The 16,588-nt window shown below is 39.8% G+C and overlaps 1 long non-coding RNA gene across 1 annotated transcript; it reads right to left on the minus strand.

The window, feature by feature from the left end:
• Window positions 1–304: 304 nt before the first annotated feature.
• On the minus strand, window positions 305–3,519 carry LOC113980677. Its single transcript, XR_003538195.1, has 3 exons — window positions 3,438–3,519; window positions 930–1,066; window positions 305–385 (listed from the first exon to the last, which is right to left on the minus strand). It is a non-coding gene; the product is annotated as an uncharacterized LOC113980677 (long non-coding RNA).
• Between the last annotated feature and the right edge of the window lie 13,069 nt (window positions 3,520–16,588).

Genomic DNA, 16,588 nt, shown 5'->3' on the forward strand with positions numbered 1-16,588 from the left:
TTCCCCCACTCCAAAAAAAAAAAAGCAACAAAAAAACCAACCAACCAACCAAAAAGCCAAAACAAAACAAACAAAACCCCACACAATCAAAACAAACAAACAAACAAAATCCAAAAAAAACCCGCAAAACCCCCCACAAAACAATACAGAAAGTCCTAGTTAGTTTAATTAATTGTCCACTGTCCACTTACTTAAGGGACCTGGTTATAAATATATCCTCATCACAATGACACGAAATCTATCTGAAAAGTCTGCAAAAAGGCTATTAATGAAGAGAGTTTCTAATGCCTCTGAGCTGAAATACCTTTTCACTCCTTTCGCCAGTAGTTCCTGTAGGTCATTTCTGGGGTCAGCAGTGGTGTGCAGAGTAAAGACTCTGCCAGTGCTGGAGAAGTTAAAAAAAAAAAAGAAGAAAAAAAGTATTTCAGTATTGTCAACCTTTTATCTTTGAACGATACACAGGAGGCTGACATTTAACACCCTAAGGATATAGATGTTTGAAAGCTGGTTATTGTAACAAAGGAAACCATCCAAACTCTGCAAGACCAAATGGATCAGATAAAGCTGACACTGAGATAAATCTGTTTTACATCCATTCTTGCAAAAGTTTTGCTAATCTATGTAGTTATAGCTTTCCTGGAGCAAAAGGAGAGAGGAAAAAAAAGAACCCTACATTACAGCAAGTCAACATGTTGCCCCTATTTGTAATCTCCAAAGTGTAATGTCATAGTTAGAGAACATTTTTCTCCTGGATCTTGGGTGAACTCTACGAAAATGAGAAAGATAAAGAAAAAAATGAGAAAAAAACACAGAGAGTGAGAGAGGGCATGAGGACAAACATGCATGCTCTTTCTGGTTGAACTTCCATGTTAACATAGTTTCTGTTTGTTTGTTTAACATATGAATTCAGATCTTTCATAGACACAGACTCATATTCCAACCAGTCAGAAACTTTAACACCTACTCTTCATTATCCAGTATTTATACTGCCAGATTGGACTTTCATATGGAAGCCTGGAGCAATGCTGGTACAGATGGCAAGATGACTCTGAAGAGATTGATGACTCTGAAGAAATACACAGTATTAAGTCAGAAGGTGCAAATGTTAGCATTCCAATGTAGAAAAGAAATATTCCTTGCATACACTTCCCAGGTTTGTTTTCTCATGTATTACAAAGAGAAAGAAAAAGCCCTCCACACACCTTGTAGCTGGCAAATGAATGATAAAATTACTTTCGTTTCTTTTGTATGTCAACTGTTCATGCCTCAGGTACTTAACCTTTACTTTAAAAATGTGGTTCAGATCCTAGCCTTGAAGGTGGGTGGGAAGGGGGGTAGATGGTATTCCTGTAAATGTTTCATTTAACAAAGGCGGTTCTATAAGAAGGCTCAGTGGTGAGACTCTGAATGGTATTTATTGTTTCAGATTTCAGGGTTTCCATCTGCTGCCTGTCAAAGGCAGATACCACATTTATATTAAGTGCCCTGTCTGAGAAAAAAAAAGCAGCACTCTCTTCTCCATGGCTCAGCCTCCAGGATTATGTGAGGTGGGAAGCTGCAGGAAGTTAAAGTTCTAGGTCACTGTAAAAATGATCAACAAGAAAATCTCCCGTTAGAAAGGGGAAGGGAAATTTTACTTATCTTTTTATATTCATGGATCCAGATTCAGAACTATCCCGATTCAGAAAAGCTCTTAAAACATGTTCTTCTCTGTCTCCATGCTCGGCAAAGTGTCTAAGAACTTAGCTGAAGCAGAGACCTAAAGAACCATTTATATTTACACTAACTAAGCAGCTCATTTTAGCAAGCCCATTACGTGATTTCTGACTTTATTAGGTCTGTAATGTATATTTCACCTATGGTGAGAAACATGCTCATTCATTTCTTATGATATCATAGTCTTCTCCATGGTAGTCTGGTGCTATGTGAGGAAAAACAATAGAAGAGAAAACTTTTCATGCTGAGATGAAGACAGATAAGGAATTATGTTCAGCTGGGTGGGAGAATATATAGGAGGAACCAAACCACAGACCTCTGATTCTGAGGTTTTGATTTATTTAGTATCTGGCATCGGCCATAAAGTGTGGGCAATGAAAAGCGTAGCTGACCTCAATGCCTCCTTAGCAGCAATCAGAAATTCATTTCAGTGTACGAGCATTTAATTAGCTTCACTGAGTTTACAAGATCTTCATTTTTTTTAAGATACTCGAGGCAACTACCCCACACATGAGATTACCCTGAATCTGGAATGCCAGCCACTTAGGAAGAATGTCTGGAGAGTTTTAATCGAAGGGGACTCCTTTGCGTCTATACCCATGTGATGAGCCATTACCATTTCCTCCACCACTACTTTACACCGAGGGACTCAACTATTCCAAACAATTGTTTTAATCAGTAAATTACAGAAAAACCTTCAAGAAAGTTTAAGGTTGTCTGTGTCTAGGAAAAGTCAAATGGCACCATTAAATTTTTACAGCTAATCTAATTGTTACACAGTGCAGTCACTGTACCACTTCAGGTATCTGGGGAAAGTCATCACTTTCCCCCTTCTTTTACAGAGGACCTGAAATGTATTTGCTACATGCATTTATTGCTTGCATACAGTAAATATATATGGAGTGGGATTAACTAACAGGAGGTAATTACTAATTTTATTATGGCTTCACAAGGTCTGTATATCAAGCTCCTCTCCCTGGCAGGGATGAGGAATTGCTAAATACAGCTAATTTCTGGGCTGATCTTATTTATGTACCAGACGCTAATTCTCTTCACATATCTCATGTGCTTCTTTCTTCTCAGAGATACTGACCCTCAATGACCTCCTCCTAGCATTTCATTAAATGCCTTCAGCCTCAGTAAATTACAGCACTTTAAAAACATTGAGTTTAGCATTTAAAAAGAGAGAGAGAGTTTCTGTACGCTGCCATGGGATAAGGTGCAGTGAAAATCCCATACAAGCTAACTGTACTTCCTAATCAAATGGGTGTAACAGATGGCTGCTAGAGCAAGCCATCACAATGGAAATATCTGCAGTTCTCATGGTAACGGAATCTGCCAGGTCTGAGGGATTTGCTGTTTTCCAGGACATCTGAGCTGCAATCTCTTTCGAGCTGTCTAGCAGTCTCAGCCTCACTCTCTCTCACTCTCTCAGCATGATGGAGATAGAGTTGAAAGGTGGAGCCTGATTTTGCATTCCAGCTGTGATTTAAGACATGCACACAGAGACGGACACATATGCATACACACACGCACACAGAGAATCAATGGGACTGCATATTCATTAGGCTATCTAGAACCTCATTAACCACTCAGCCAGAACAGCAAGAAAATTTTAATATTCCTCCTTTTTAGGGAGGGAAAGAAGGAAGTGTAATGGGAGAGAGGGGGGAGAGAGGAAGATAGCATGTATGTGGGGAATTAAGATTCGTGAGACGCACCTTTTAATAAAGATATAGAGCAATGTTAAAACTAGCAGTTGTTTCCATTTCATGGCAGTATGTCAAGATGACTTAACATAGCGGAGTGAAACATCTGGCCTGATAAAAAAAAATAAAATCATTATGTTGAATTTCCAAAACATAATATAGAATCTATGGAAGAAGGAGAAGAAAAAATATAGCAACTGCATACTTTAATACTAAGTAAAAGCATGTGACAGACCTCCTGGTACTGTGTAATTAGAAAGGTGATCCTTCTCATAAGGTGTAGGATAGCATAAAGACTAAGAGCTTTAATTATAAATCTAAAGAATTGGATTTAAATCCATAGGGCCCTCTTAAAAGGTTCTTATATTTCTGCATGCAATTCAGAATCATCAGCAGGAAGAAAATAATCATTCATGAGACTTTTATTAAAGTACTTTCCTTCAAATCCCTATCAATTTAAAGAAATAAGAAGAAGCATACTGCCTTCTTTGCTAGACTACCTGCTAGAAAGCACACAGAGGGTTGATTCACAGCTGCCTACTCTCTTGGGTATTTGAGCCTGAAGATCAGACAACATGTAAGAATTCAGCCGTGGCTCAAAATGGAAACAAAGAGGACCATTCTTAAAGCAATGTGAAATGAAAAACTACAGGCTGTAGACTGCAGACCTTAGCATGCTGATCCACCACATTGTCCTTGAGGGTACTAAAGTTAAATACATGTGACAGCCAAAGAGATGGGAAAAATGCTTTCAAGAATAAAATGACCCGATCTCCTTTTTTTTTCCTGATGTAGAATAAGCCAGGAACTATAAGCTCCTCAAATACCCACTCAAGAACTGGGTATTCTAAGATGGTGTTGCCTACCTAATTGTGCATCACTGAAGAACATTTTTATGTGATCTTTTCTCTGCCACGAGTCTATTCCTCTGCAGTAATGACTTCTGGATAAGAGATTTAATTCTTATGTTGGGTTGATTAGCTTCAAATAGATATCTAGAGTTCACTTGCAACAGTTCTTCATATCACTTCGAGAGGCCTCCAAACCTGTTAACTAGCTAGAAATAGCTATTGCTGGCAAGCAAAGATGGCTGCAACAACAACAGCTAAATAGAGATAATGATTTGCATTCAGCACCAAAACATATAGCAATATGAGGGGTACAGACAGTCATGTCTGCTCACAGTGAGCAACGACTTAATCCACAAGCAGTTCCTCACAGTGCAGTAGGGCTCCTCATGCTGCAAGGTGCAGGGTTCCTTGGTGTGAGTTAGCAGCACTCAAATCCATGTCTACTGTCTGCCATTTTCATGCAAACTAAATAACACAGTTGTTCCTTCACCTGACTATGGAAGGCAGCCACCCTTGGACTGACTTTCAAAAGTATGTCATATTCAACTGAGTCAGTAGAAGATTTCAGTTCCTTTCTTAAAATACAGCAGTCATTTGCAACTGGAAAAATGGTGTATAGTTTTACCTTTTAACAGGTAATCAGTTCTGGGTGGGATGAGTGGGTTATAAAAGAACATGTACAGGTAGTTCTGTTCATCCTCCCACTATATGAGGTAGTGTGCGTCTGTGTTTCCCCATAAAGTCAACTGAGATTCACAATGCCATGGACACACATACCTTTCTTTATGTTGCATTCAGCACTATTGTAGACACAAATTCTGCAAATACAACCTCAATGTGGTTGGTTCAAAAATTATTTTTCACTCAACTTGGAATACATCCAGGGCTAAGCAGCAACCATCCCAGCCTTAGTAATGATGCAAGAAACCAAGAAACTCTCTTATACATTCTTACTTGATAAAGCAGCCCTCCAAGTAACTGGCTGTTCAACATTGCACTGCACTGCTGTTACTGTACTGCTGATATTTATTCAGAGATCAGAGTGTTCTTTGCTGCACAGTTTGTTGAAAGTTCTGACTCAGACTAGATTTGTGTGCTGTGCAGGGTGATCAATGGTGCTTCAAGCCATGGAGCCTCACACACAGAATTTATCCATTTCTGAGGTCTATTAGCTTCTCCTCAAACAGCTAATCTTAGCACACACATGAAACACAAGTCTACTTGCAGAGCTCTCTTTTCTAGACATCATTGCCTTCCATTCAGAAACACTGTGTTGGTAAGTTATTTTTGCTGTCATCTGACAACATCTTTTGCCCATTGTTCACAGATGGTTCACTTATATGGATCCCTTAGCAGGAAGCCTGTCCCTCAACCTGCTCACCCTACTTGCTTTGTGCCCTAAGCACTATGATTTTACAAGACCACCAAGTCTACTCATTTCTGCTATGCTTCTCGAATATGACATTCCTTGGAGATCAGGACAACAAGAAAGCCTCCTTGACTGTCTAAAAGTCTTTCTTTACCCCAGTCATAGATTGAGCATCTGACCTTCAACATTAGCAAACTGTACCAAGTACCCACATCTGGGTATCTCTTACATCCAGTGTCAATCACGCCTTCCTAAAACATTATCCAGCTTGAGCCCTGATACACCCTTTCTGCTGGGATAACTCCATCATGTACTTCTGATGTAGGAGATCTAGTGACTCCAGCAGATCTCATGGTCTACAGCAAAGCTGAAGTGGTCCCAAGCCATAATCTATGGTGAACCTTGTTAATCCTCAAGGTAGATCAGAGGGTTGCATTTCAGTTTTAGGGTGTGTTTACGACACACTTAACAGCTGAAGCTCTGAAAAGTCCTGAGTTTCTTTCAGTCCCAGATTGCTCTGGGTCCCCAGCTGACTCCAGACCAAACAAAAAAATCACTGGTACTTAGAATTAATGGGGTGGTGCAAGCTGGAATCATAAAACTCTGAAATAGACCCTGTTGCTATTTCAGTTCTAATTGCTCTCTTTGCTGCCTGGTTAGCAGACACTTTTCAATCAATTGCTGTGTTTGTGCTGACAACAGCAAGAGTTGCTTTTGTCATTTCTGTGACCTCCATCTTCAATTGTTCTTGCTTTCTGGCCAGGAGCTAAGGGACCTTATTTCTAACACTCACAGCCATAAAGCAGGGAAGGAATCTTCCCATACCCAACAGCCCCAGATTCCCAGCTGCTACAGAGAGCACACTGCAAACCTGCCACTGCACATTAGTTGAGAAGCTGACCTGTAATACTTACGTGAGGATGGAGTCCTGTGATTTGTCATTTTAATGATAACCAAAAAAACCCAAAAAAACTAAACATCCCCTTTTGCTCAAGTTGTTCCTTCCTGGCAATTTCACACAGAGATCCCAGACCCTAAATTCCTCAGCTCAGTGAGCCTTTCCCATCCCCTGCAGGGACTTCACACACTTCACATACTACAATGAATCTGCTCCAGTCAGCAGCTCCTGCAGTCCCCTGCATGCTTCTAACACCTGCTAACAGAGGGGATAATGGATGAGCCCTGTCCCACCCTTCACACAGAGTATGGCCTTATTCTTCAGAAACACTGCTCAGAGCAGGATGCTCCGTTACTGGACACTCCTATAAATACACCACACTTTCAGATGGAGGAAGCAAGCGTGCTCTAGTAAATATTTTAGCAATGAAGTGGCATGGGGTTCTTAATGCTTGTCATTTTTCAACATAAGAAGCACTCCATCAGAAGGTGCTCTACACTCAAGGGAGAGAATGTGCATTCTCACAATAATGGGACAGCCAGCAGCCAATACCTTATCGGTGTTAACTTTCCTTGATAATGTTTGGTTCTTCCTCCACTCCCCCACCTAATGTTCGAGAAGCACTTGATTTAATAAGAAGTTTCATAATGTCAAGTTACAGACACCAGGAGAGGGAAGCCTGGTAGGGTATAATTGGCAAGCAACAAATTATTAAAAAAAAATCTTGGTTTTCTCAAGGATAAAAATTTTTTTTGTCTTTTTTTTTTCTTTTAAAAAGGAGCTTTTGTCTGTGTGGTAAGCTTAGTGGTAAGCCGGAATGCTTGGGGTCATTGAGATGGGGAAAGCAGCGGAGCTTTGGTGGTCCGAAAACCAGAGTGTAAGCAAGGAGTGAGGGCATGCAAGCCTAGAGATGGCTCTGCTGACACTAACCTAGTTGTTTTATGGGGATAATACCAATTGCTGAGCGCAGTAATGCTGTCAGGACTAACTAGGATGGCCTATAACACAGGCAAAGAGAAGGATAGTATTTTACAGCATGCCTGAAGTCCAGACAGAAGAGCTCCATGGCAACATGCAGGGATCTGTTATTCTTCCATTTATTGTCAAGTGTAGCTCCTGGCATTGATGTGATCTCTATACCATGAGGCATGAAGGATCTTTGCTCCTCTTTCTCTCCAAGCTGCCAAGTTGCAGCTCTTTCCTCAGCCTTATCCATCCCTACAAGTGGGGTTGAGAGAGTAACATGTCTCTGCAAAACTGTTCTAGGATGCCTTATGAGAAAAAAGGAACTCTAGAGGATGGTTTCTGCAAGGCGTTGAAAGATTTTTCTGTGGCAAGTGATAAATAACCCCAAACCTGCAATATGAAAACAGTTGCTAATAGGTTTAACTTCATGCATGTGCTGATTTCTAGAAATAACATATTTCACAGGCATGTGCACACACATACACACAAAAAAAATAGTCCTGGCCCCATCCCACATATCTTTGCCTGTACTAGTTTGGAAACTGTTTGTAATGACTGGAACAAAGATCATACCATATTTCCTTTAGATAATGGGAGAGAAGAACAAAAATCAGGACTGTGGCAAGTGCAATATTTCATTCTTTCCCTTGCATACTCAGCAGACTTTGTAATCAAGCTTCCTCACTTGAAGACACCCTTCCTGCAAGTATGGAAATGGGCAGTGTCTGTTTCTCAGTTTTGTGAAATGTCATCTTATCAAAGCTGTTATAAGAGAGACAGGACAGAATGTCACCTGCCTGCAGAATGGGAGATGTGTGCTGTTGCTTTCCTGCAGAGGTGACCTTGGATCTCTCTTTCACTTCCAAAGCTTTATGTGTCTTGATCATTTAGATGCTAAGTTTGTAGGAGGAACAGAGAAGCAATTTTTACTGTATGTAAAGTGTACAGCACAATGACACCATCTCAGGTGAGGTAATGTGCCTGTATAAATACTTTCCTTTTTTTTTAATGTAAAGCTTAAAACATCTGCAAAGACATCAAAAGAGGAATAAGCATGCTGCATAGTAACACAATGCAGCTGACAACTGGCTGATCTAAGATTACTTGAAGTCCTCTTGCAAGCTTTTCCTCCCACTGCTCATCTGTAATGTCATTTGGTCAAACTCTAAAAAAACGTGGCACAATACAAAACAAACAGCTGTGGTTCAAAGGGAGCATGCAAGGCACAGGCCCTGGAGACAAAGCCCAGAGGAGAAGTAGAAAAGGGCCATTTCTAGCAGGAAGTGTGAAGAACTCACACGACTATCAGAACTGCACTTTTGCCTTTCAAATCTAAGGAACAATGAAGAGCAAGACAGGACACTGAAAGATACGTCCTTTTTTTTTTTTTGTCTTTGTATATCCTTTGTAATAAATAAACCTTCCTATTTCAATATTTGGCAAGGTGACAGATTCTAAAAAGGAGCAGGAGAGATAATTGATATTTACAGGAGAGGAAGGTGCAACTAAAAACAGCCAAAACTATTCCATAAATAAGAGGTTCCAACTGAAAAAGGTTATTACTCAGATCTTTAGGTTGACACCTGAAATTAAATGACCCTTAATGGATCGTGTGAACATTACTACAGGGGAAAAAAGCCACTGTAGACATTAGGCTCAGGATTATGGAAGAAATGAGATTTGCTTCTGACCTTGCTTTTTATAAATTTAAAACAACAAAGAGATCACAGTTTACTCTTGGTAAGCTAAACTTTCTATAACAGTAAGGGGTTTTCCCTGTTCTTAAATATTCTCCTGCTCTGAACTGGAAGAGGATGCTGGATTGTTTAGGAAAAGAGTTTCTTCCTGGTCTCAGTTCCTGTTGTGCTTAGCTATTTTCCACAGGTCTTAATATACATTCGTCCTACACAGAGATAAGAAAAGGAAAACATTTTTCACCTGAATAAGAGGCTCTGGAGCAACAAAACTGTCTGGAATAAAAGCTGAGAATCCATGCTTCAGAACAGTTTGCTTGCATTTCTAGTCCAACTCATCAGGCAAGTTTAAGTATTTATATTTCCCATCTAATAGTAGTCCACGTTGTTGTAGCTCACAGGAGAGTTTTTGGCGTCTGCCAGTCTAAATAAAATGATTCAAAACTGAATCATTTCCTGCCATTTTATTTCATAGCTGAATGCACACTATAGCAAGATAAGGCCACAAACACATGGGACTACCTTCAGAAAGTCATCTAACCCTCTGGGTTGCTTCAAGTGGAAACCCTAACTGGCTACAGTAGGTTATGTTATTATTATGCCATGGAAATATTCCTGCAGGAGATGGTCAATGACCAGTGGCAGCTGAGACAGGGCAGTAATCACATTGCAACTGGATTTTCCACCTAGTGCCAGAGAAGAAAGGGACGCTTCCCAGTCTCTATCTCAGCTCTTTTAACTGAGGGATCAATATCACGGAGACAGAAGGAGGGAGACAAACAACCAGCAAACAGAAAAGCAACTGTAGGCTGCCACACTCGCGGAGAAGGGAGATAAAAGCCTCCTGGACTCTGAAATCTAATATACCCACTCACTTGGAATGAGTATCTCCTGAAAAAGGCAAGCCTGCTCAACATCCTCAGCCAACCCCCCTTCCAGAGCTGAAGCACCAGTACCTGGAAAGCTTTAGCCTTATTAGGCTTATTAAAAGCTAACTAGCATTTACAGCTCATGTCAAGATGAGATGTCAGCAGAAGCAGGACCCTGTAAATTATGCTGTGTAACCAATGTGCTACAAAACAGTCTCCATTGTCCTGGAGACATATGCTATCTTCTGAGGAGCAGGTAAGGGATGTGTTGTCTTACTTGTTACATGAGACACAAAAGTAGGCTTTGGGTGCTGAAGACGCTTCTGAGAAAGCAACCACTGAACAACACCTCAGCAGAAATAAGATCCGCTAGAAGACTGAAGTTTCAGACCAATGTAATGTGCCTTTAAAAAGTACCATGTCTACACTGCTGTATTGCTTACTTTCTGAAGCTAAGCCAGAGGGATGTACATAGTAAGATCTTTGTCTCATTTCAGGGAGGATACAGGATAAAGATTCTGTGCCAGTAATCTTCCCTGGATTAATGGTTTCTCTTTTATCTGCTGTATTTCTGCTCAGATGTCTTTGCTCTGAATGAGTCAGTGGAATGCAAATGATGGGTACAGTCAGTCTGAAAATATTTAAATCTAGCTTTCTACTGCACTGCAGGTTTGTGGAAAAAAATACACACATATAAATATACATGCAGAATAAAGGGCAGATGAAAATTACAGATATGTCAATAATGAAAAAAAACCCAAACCACTGGTGGGTCAAATTGACAAGAGATTCATTTTTCTGTTTCTCCTTATTTTCTTTTCTTCTTTTTTTTTTTAAATTTTTTTTTTCCCCACAAATATCAGCATTTAGATGCTTGCTATGAACAGGTGAGTAAAATCTGCAACACTCCTTTTCTAAGCCTCAGACACTATACAAAAATGTATCTGTTAAAATAGGGACTTGTTTTTGTTCAGGCTGCTAAATGCCGAATCTTTATTATCCCAAAAAGTATCTTCCCAAAGATAGCATTCTTAATCCTGACAAAGCAGAAACCAGACAGTCTAGGCATGATTTCTTTAGATTTTCTCCCTTTCCTTCTTCTATGACATATTTCAGGTTTTTTCATCCTGTTGGGGTGTGGTTCCTCTCCTCTCCTTCTTAGGGCATAGGTTTCCCTGTGGCAAGTGATAACATTCCATAAGCAAGCAGGTTAGGGGGGTTTTTTGAGATGCATCTCTGTTTGAGAAGCCAGGAGAGAACTCATGAGATTTTGTCATGGGCTTCAGCAGGAACTGTCCTCAAGAGGTGGCTGCCCACAGGGTTTTTACAGTACCTTAACAGCAGCATAGAGGATCTCCAAAAGTTGGAAGGAGGAATTGGAAGGGAATGACTGGATAATTTCCTGGGCTTTTGCAAATTTTGTGAGAGTTGCCTTCAACACACAAGGCTCAGTAAGAGACCTGTCCTGGAGTAAGCAGCAGCTTTCTGATTAAGGATACTGTAAAGACTAAATTCTTCATCAAGAAAGAAAACACCAGCATTAACCTGGTAACTACTACTGTACTTAATAATAAATTAAATAGCATCATGAATTGTGCAATCAGAATCATTTGCAAGAGAATATTAAGCCCTCATAAAAGAAAAGAAATTCTCCTTCTGAAAAGCTGCCTATAAATACAGCTGCAGAAAAACAAATAAAACAAAGATTCGTATTGTCCACCCAATCCACGTGGGACTTAAGAATTAGTTAGCAGGAGGAATCTGCCTTTAACAAAAAAAGAAGATATTTCTATTTTGATGGCTTTGTAAGAAACCACCTTTTCTTCTAAACTGTCCTTAAAAATTAATTTTGTAAGCGTTTTATATTGAATTTGTATTAAGCATTGAATTTTCAAATGTCATTTTAAAAAATGTCTTAATTCACAACAGGTCTGGTTTTCAAGACAGAAAAATAACTTAGTTTTCCATTAGTTTTCATTGAAAAAATAGAGAGGATTTCCTGAAGAATGGAACCAGCAGTTTTCAAAACATATCTTTTAAAATGGCAGTATATTGACAAAAATTGAATTTTCAGGTGAAACATCCAGATGTTCCATAAAATAAGCCATTTTTTTCTTTTTTTTTTTTTTTGTCCTCCTGTTCCCAATAAGAGGAGACACTTTCAAAGCTGGGTAGTGTGTTTTCAGGTCTGTTGGAGCACTGCACCACCACAGGACCAACAGCTGGGTGTGAGGAGCAGGTCTGTCATTGTGCAGTTCTCACAAGAACACCCAACAAACTCTTCCAAAGAACAGTGAAACTACATTCTACCCTGTTATGTTGTGATTAACTGTTACCCAGTGATGCTCAGAACTTTTTCCAGGTCTTCATGAATGATGGATGACTAAGGTACTTCTGGTAATTTCCAAAACTTCCACAAATATTCATGTGAACCTCAGGATCAGGACAGCTTAAGCAAAAGGACAATGACAAATCAAAACCTACCTTTGCAGTGGAACCACACAGTTGCTATACAGAGGAATTAATGAAGGAAAGGAATCACTGTGGCCATTTCTACACTGAGGACAAGCTAACGATGACCTTCCTCCATAGGCTAGCCGGGTCATTCTGCAAGGCTGGTGCCATCAGCTTTGCCAAGAAAGCTGCCCAGAAGCAGGGGGATCAAGATCTATCTGTAATTATGTTTTGAATCAAACTGATGACCTAGTCCCTGCTATCATGAAGCATCCCAATGACATTGACAGCAATTCCCACAAATTCACTAGTCTCACAACAGCCCCATTGGTTTCAGCAGGACAAGACTCTGCTATGTGGACAAGGAGCTTGCAGCCTCAGATTTATACTTCAGATGGCTTTAATCTGTCTCTTACAGTTTCCCAAAAACCACTTAAAAAGCAAGATTCACTTCAGCTTACAAGACTCCTTATACCCATGATCATCTGCTTCAGTTATAGGTAAGAAAACGAGACTTTTTTGGTTAACCTGCCAACAAATTCCTGTGTCAGCCTGGTGCTTCCCCACACCGGTGGCCAGACTTCCACTGTCAGCACCTGAATGTGATCTCCATCTTGCGATTTATATAGTATTTACAGTGTTACAGAAATGCACAGTTGAAATGCAATGATTATTCTTATTTCATTGGAAAGGCTGCATGCATTTCCCTCCTTGAGATCATCTTCTCCAGGGACCCATTTAAAATAAAACCATTGCATTCTGAAAACATGTCTTCAGCATGAGATCTGATTATTTTCTGTCTTGGACACAACAAAAAGCAAGAAATTGAACCAAAGTATATTCCTAAAACTACATACTTCTCCTGCCCACTTCTCTCTCTTTCTTACACAAATACAAAACCCTGGAAGGTGCCAATTTTCAAACTCATTACGCAGCATGAAACAATATTTAGAAGCACGGTGCATAACACAGATACTCTACAAATATGTTCAAACAAACATAAAATTAGCCTTTCATGACTAGGAGAGCACATTTTTTAACTTAATAATTTCTTTCCAGGAAAATTCAGCCTATATGCTATTAAATAGTTCCTAGAGTCTTAGGTCAAACCAAGTGAGAAAATGAATAGGCCCATTCATGCTTCAGACAGGATAATTCTGGTAAAACTAGTGCTGACAGTGTAAAAGAGCAGTGATGGAGGAGTCTAGCCTTGTCATTCTAATTGTGACCATGAGTGACAAAAAATGTGTTCCCTTTGCCAGTGAACTGATCTGTCGGGTTTGTACAATCTAAACTGTGCTTATGTCATTTGAAATTCAAGGGAGTGAAAATTCATGCACTCAAGTGCATGCTTTATTTGAGCCTGCCATGGCTCTGGCACAGCAAAATGTAGGGAAGGGCTGGTAGTTTTAAGATACTAAAATGAGAAGAAGGGTGGTACCAAAGTGTGAAACCAACCCGTGGTCTTACCCATGCACTGCCTCTGCCTCCAAACTCCTCTGTGATCCTGGATCCCCTGATTTCTAAATACTGTGGGTCTTCACCTGCATTGGGGTGCAGTCTGCCTAGTGAGTGGGTTCACTTTGGAAATGGTTCTTTGGTGCATGCCCATATCCTCCTTGTTCTGCAAAAGGAACCTATGGAGCGGGGAGGAATGTCCAGGTAACAAAGCAGAAGTAATACGAAGCAAAAAGACTAAATCACAAATCATAAAGAACCAGGAAAACTGTCATAGACTAAAGCCCATTCTCAATTGCAGCAATATCTCTCTGCCTCAATCATTGCTTCAAATCATGCTAAGTATCAAAGAAGCATTTTTTTCACCCAAATAGAATTCCATTTTTCCTTAGAAAGGCACTAAATCCAATGAATTAAACATTATCTTTCGCAACAACAAAGAGAAATTAGTATCCCCTCTTACTTTCTTTTTCAGCAGGGCAAGGTAGGGACTTCACCTCAGACAGACAGTTCAAATAGCTCCCATAGGTATTTCCCTCACCACTCCTTCAGAGGGACTATATTAAAAGTAAACTAATGCTCTAAGCAGCTTCGGAAAATTACTTCAATGGTATTTATTACTTTGATAGGGTCAGTGCACAGTATGTGCATGTTGCCTTTTAAACATATGTTTCAGGCAAAGAATCAAAGCTAATTTCAGTGTGTGAAAAGCAAGCAGATTTCATTACTGATTGTGACTTTAACTTCAAAGTGATAAGGATGCTGGATGTAGGTTCTCAAAACTGAATGTCCAAATGGGAATTTATGATGTAGAACTTCAGCTTTATCATCCATAGGCTTCAGTGCAGAATGAAGAAAAAAATTTTTTGCTTCCAGGAAACTCACGGTTAACCCACAAGTCAGCTGACTATTTTTCCCTCTCTCTAATTCTCCCTGCAGCTATCTCCTCTCCATGTTAAAGCAAGAATGGCCATTGGCATTAACCACTTTTGGCACCCAAGTAGTGCATATGAAAGAGATCTGATTTTTTTTTTTGCCATCACCACAATGCAGCCCCACTTTGACTCTTTGCAGAAGTGTCAGCAGAATTCATAACAAACTCAATACAATCTGAATTGCAAAGTACAATAAAAGGCCTGCTACTAACTATTTTTTGTTTTGCTTTTAGTGAGGATTCCTCTTATACTATTGCAACAGATCTAGTTTCCAACTTCAGGCAGCGATGTGTAATAACCCCTCCTACGTGGTGCATGGAAGGAGGTGGACCTGTAGAATTATTAAAAGGCTGCAGGTATAAGCAGCAACAAGTGAATGAATGAGGGCTTTGTCCAATGTTTTGCACAAGATCAGATTCAGGTAGACTATCACTAGTGGTAAAAGCCAGAAGATTTAACCCAGTAGCCTAAAGATAGGTATCTAACTCAGGCTTAGATAACTAAGGTGACCACATTTTCCAGAAGATATTTTGAGTACATATTTAACTTTGAAAACAAAGGTAGTTAACTCACTACTGGAGAAAAAGTTTAGATATCTGTAAAAATTCTTAAACGTGCACATTAACATGTATAAAAATGCATATGCACATTCAATTAATAAGTATATATACATGTGCATATACATACTTATGCACACTGCTGAATCAAGACTCCAGAGAGCCTAATTTGCACACTGGGTGAGCTACCACAACTTCACTTGAGTCAAAGAAAAGTGCAAGATTTTGAAAATAATCAAGCCTTTCTTTTAATGCTTCTGACAACAAATACAGATGTGCACTCAGTTTTGTAAGGCTTTGTCCAGGTCTGTTTAACAGCACCACACTCCCCTAGGTTCAAACAACACCTTTGAAACAACTGGAGCAGTACATGGCACCTCTTTATTATCATCTCAACAAGAATGATAACAACCTCCTCTGTTTGGTGAAGTACCCATGGGAATTTTACCCAAATAAGTGAGGATAACTATCTTTCATGATTTTGCTGGCTGTCTACCATTTCCATTGTATACTTGGTAGTCAGTTACAAAGGACACAATATCCACTGAAGGAAAATGTATAGACAAGGGGTTAGCCATTTCAAGAGTGGAGAAAGGGAGGTAGAAACTGAAGGAAGAAAGAGAAGGATGACACAGTGCAATTGCTCAGCTTAGTAGCACAGCTGCTTAAACAACTGAATAGCAATCAACGGGTTAGTATTCAATCCAAGTTTAGATCGCATTGAAATCTATTAGAATACTGCATATAATGAATGACTCTTACTTATTTGGTATTCTATCTTGGAATTAATCAGCTCAGTTGTTATGCAGGGGGAAAAAATTAAAAAAAAAAAAAAGTCAATGAGTAGACAGGCCCAAAACCAAGAAAAACAACCACCTTGATTTCCCTGGTGGTTCACAGCCTCACAGTACTCAACAACACAGGCTGAAGTTGAACACTGTGAGAAACAATGCAAGTTAGAGGTTTCATGGCTGTTGGGGCAGCAACCTGGTTTTGCTCATGTAGAGGTTTGCCCCATCCCTTCCTGGCTCTCACAGTGCTCATAGGGTTGTACCATCTGCTGGAGAACAATTCAGAGGTAGCTTTAAAGTGATGATAGCTCTGGGAAACAA

This window comes from Neopelma chrysocephalum, unplaced genomic scaffold (genome assembly GCF_003984885.1).
Source record: "Neopelma chrysocephalum unplaced genomic scaffold, ASM398488v2 Primary Assembly neopelma1_94956, whole genome shotgun sequence".
In the NCBI taxonomy this organism is placed as follows: domain Eukaryota; kingdom Metazoa; phylum Chordata; class Aves; order Passeriformes; family Pipridae; genus Neopelma; species Neopelma chrysocephalum.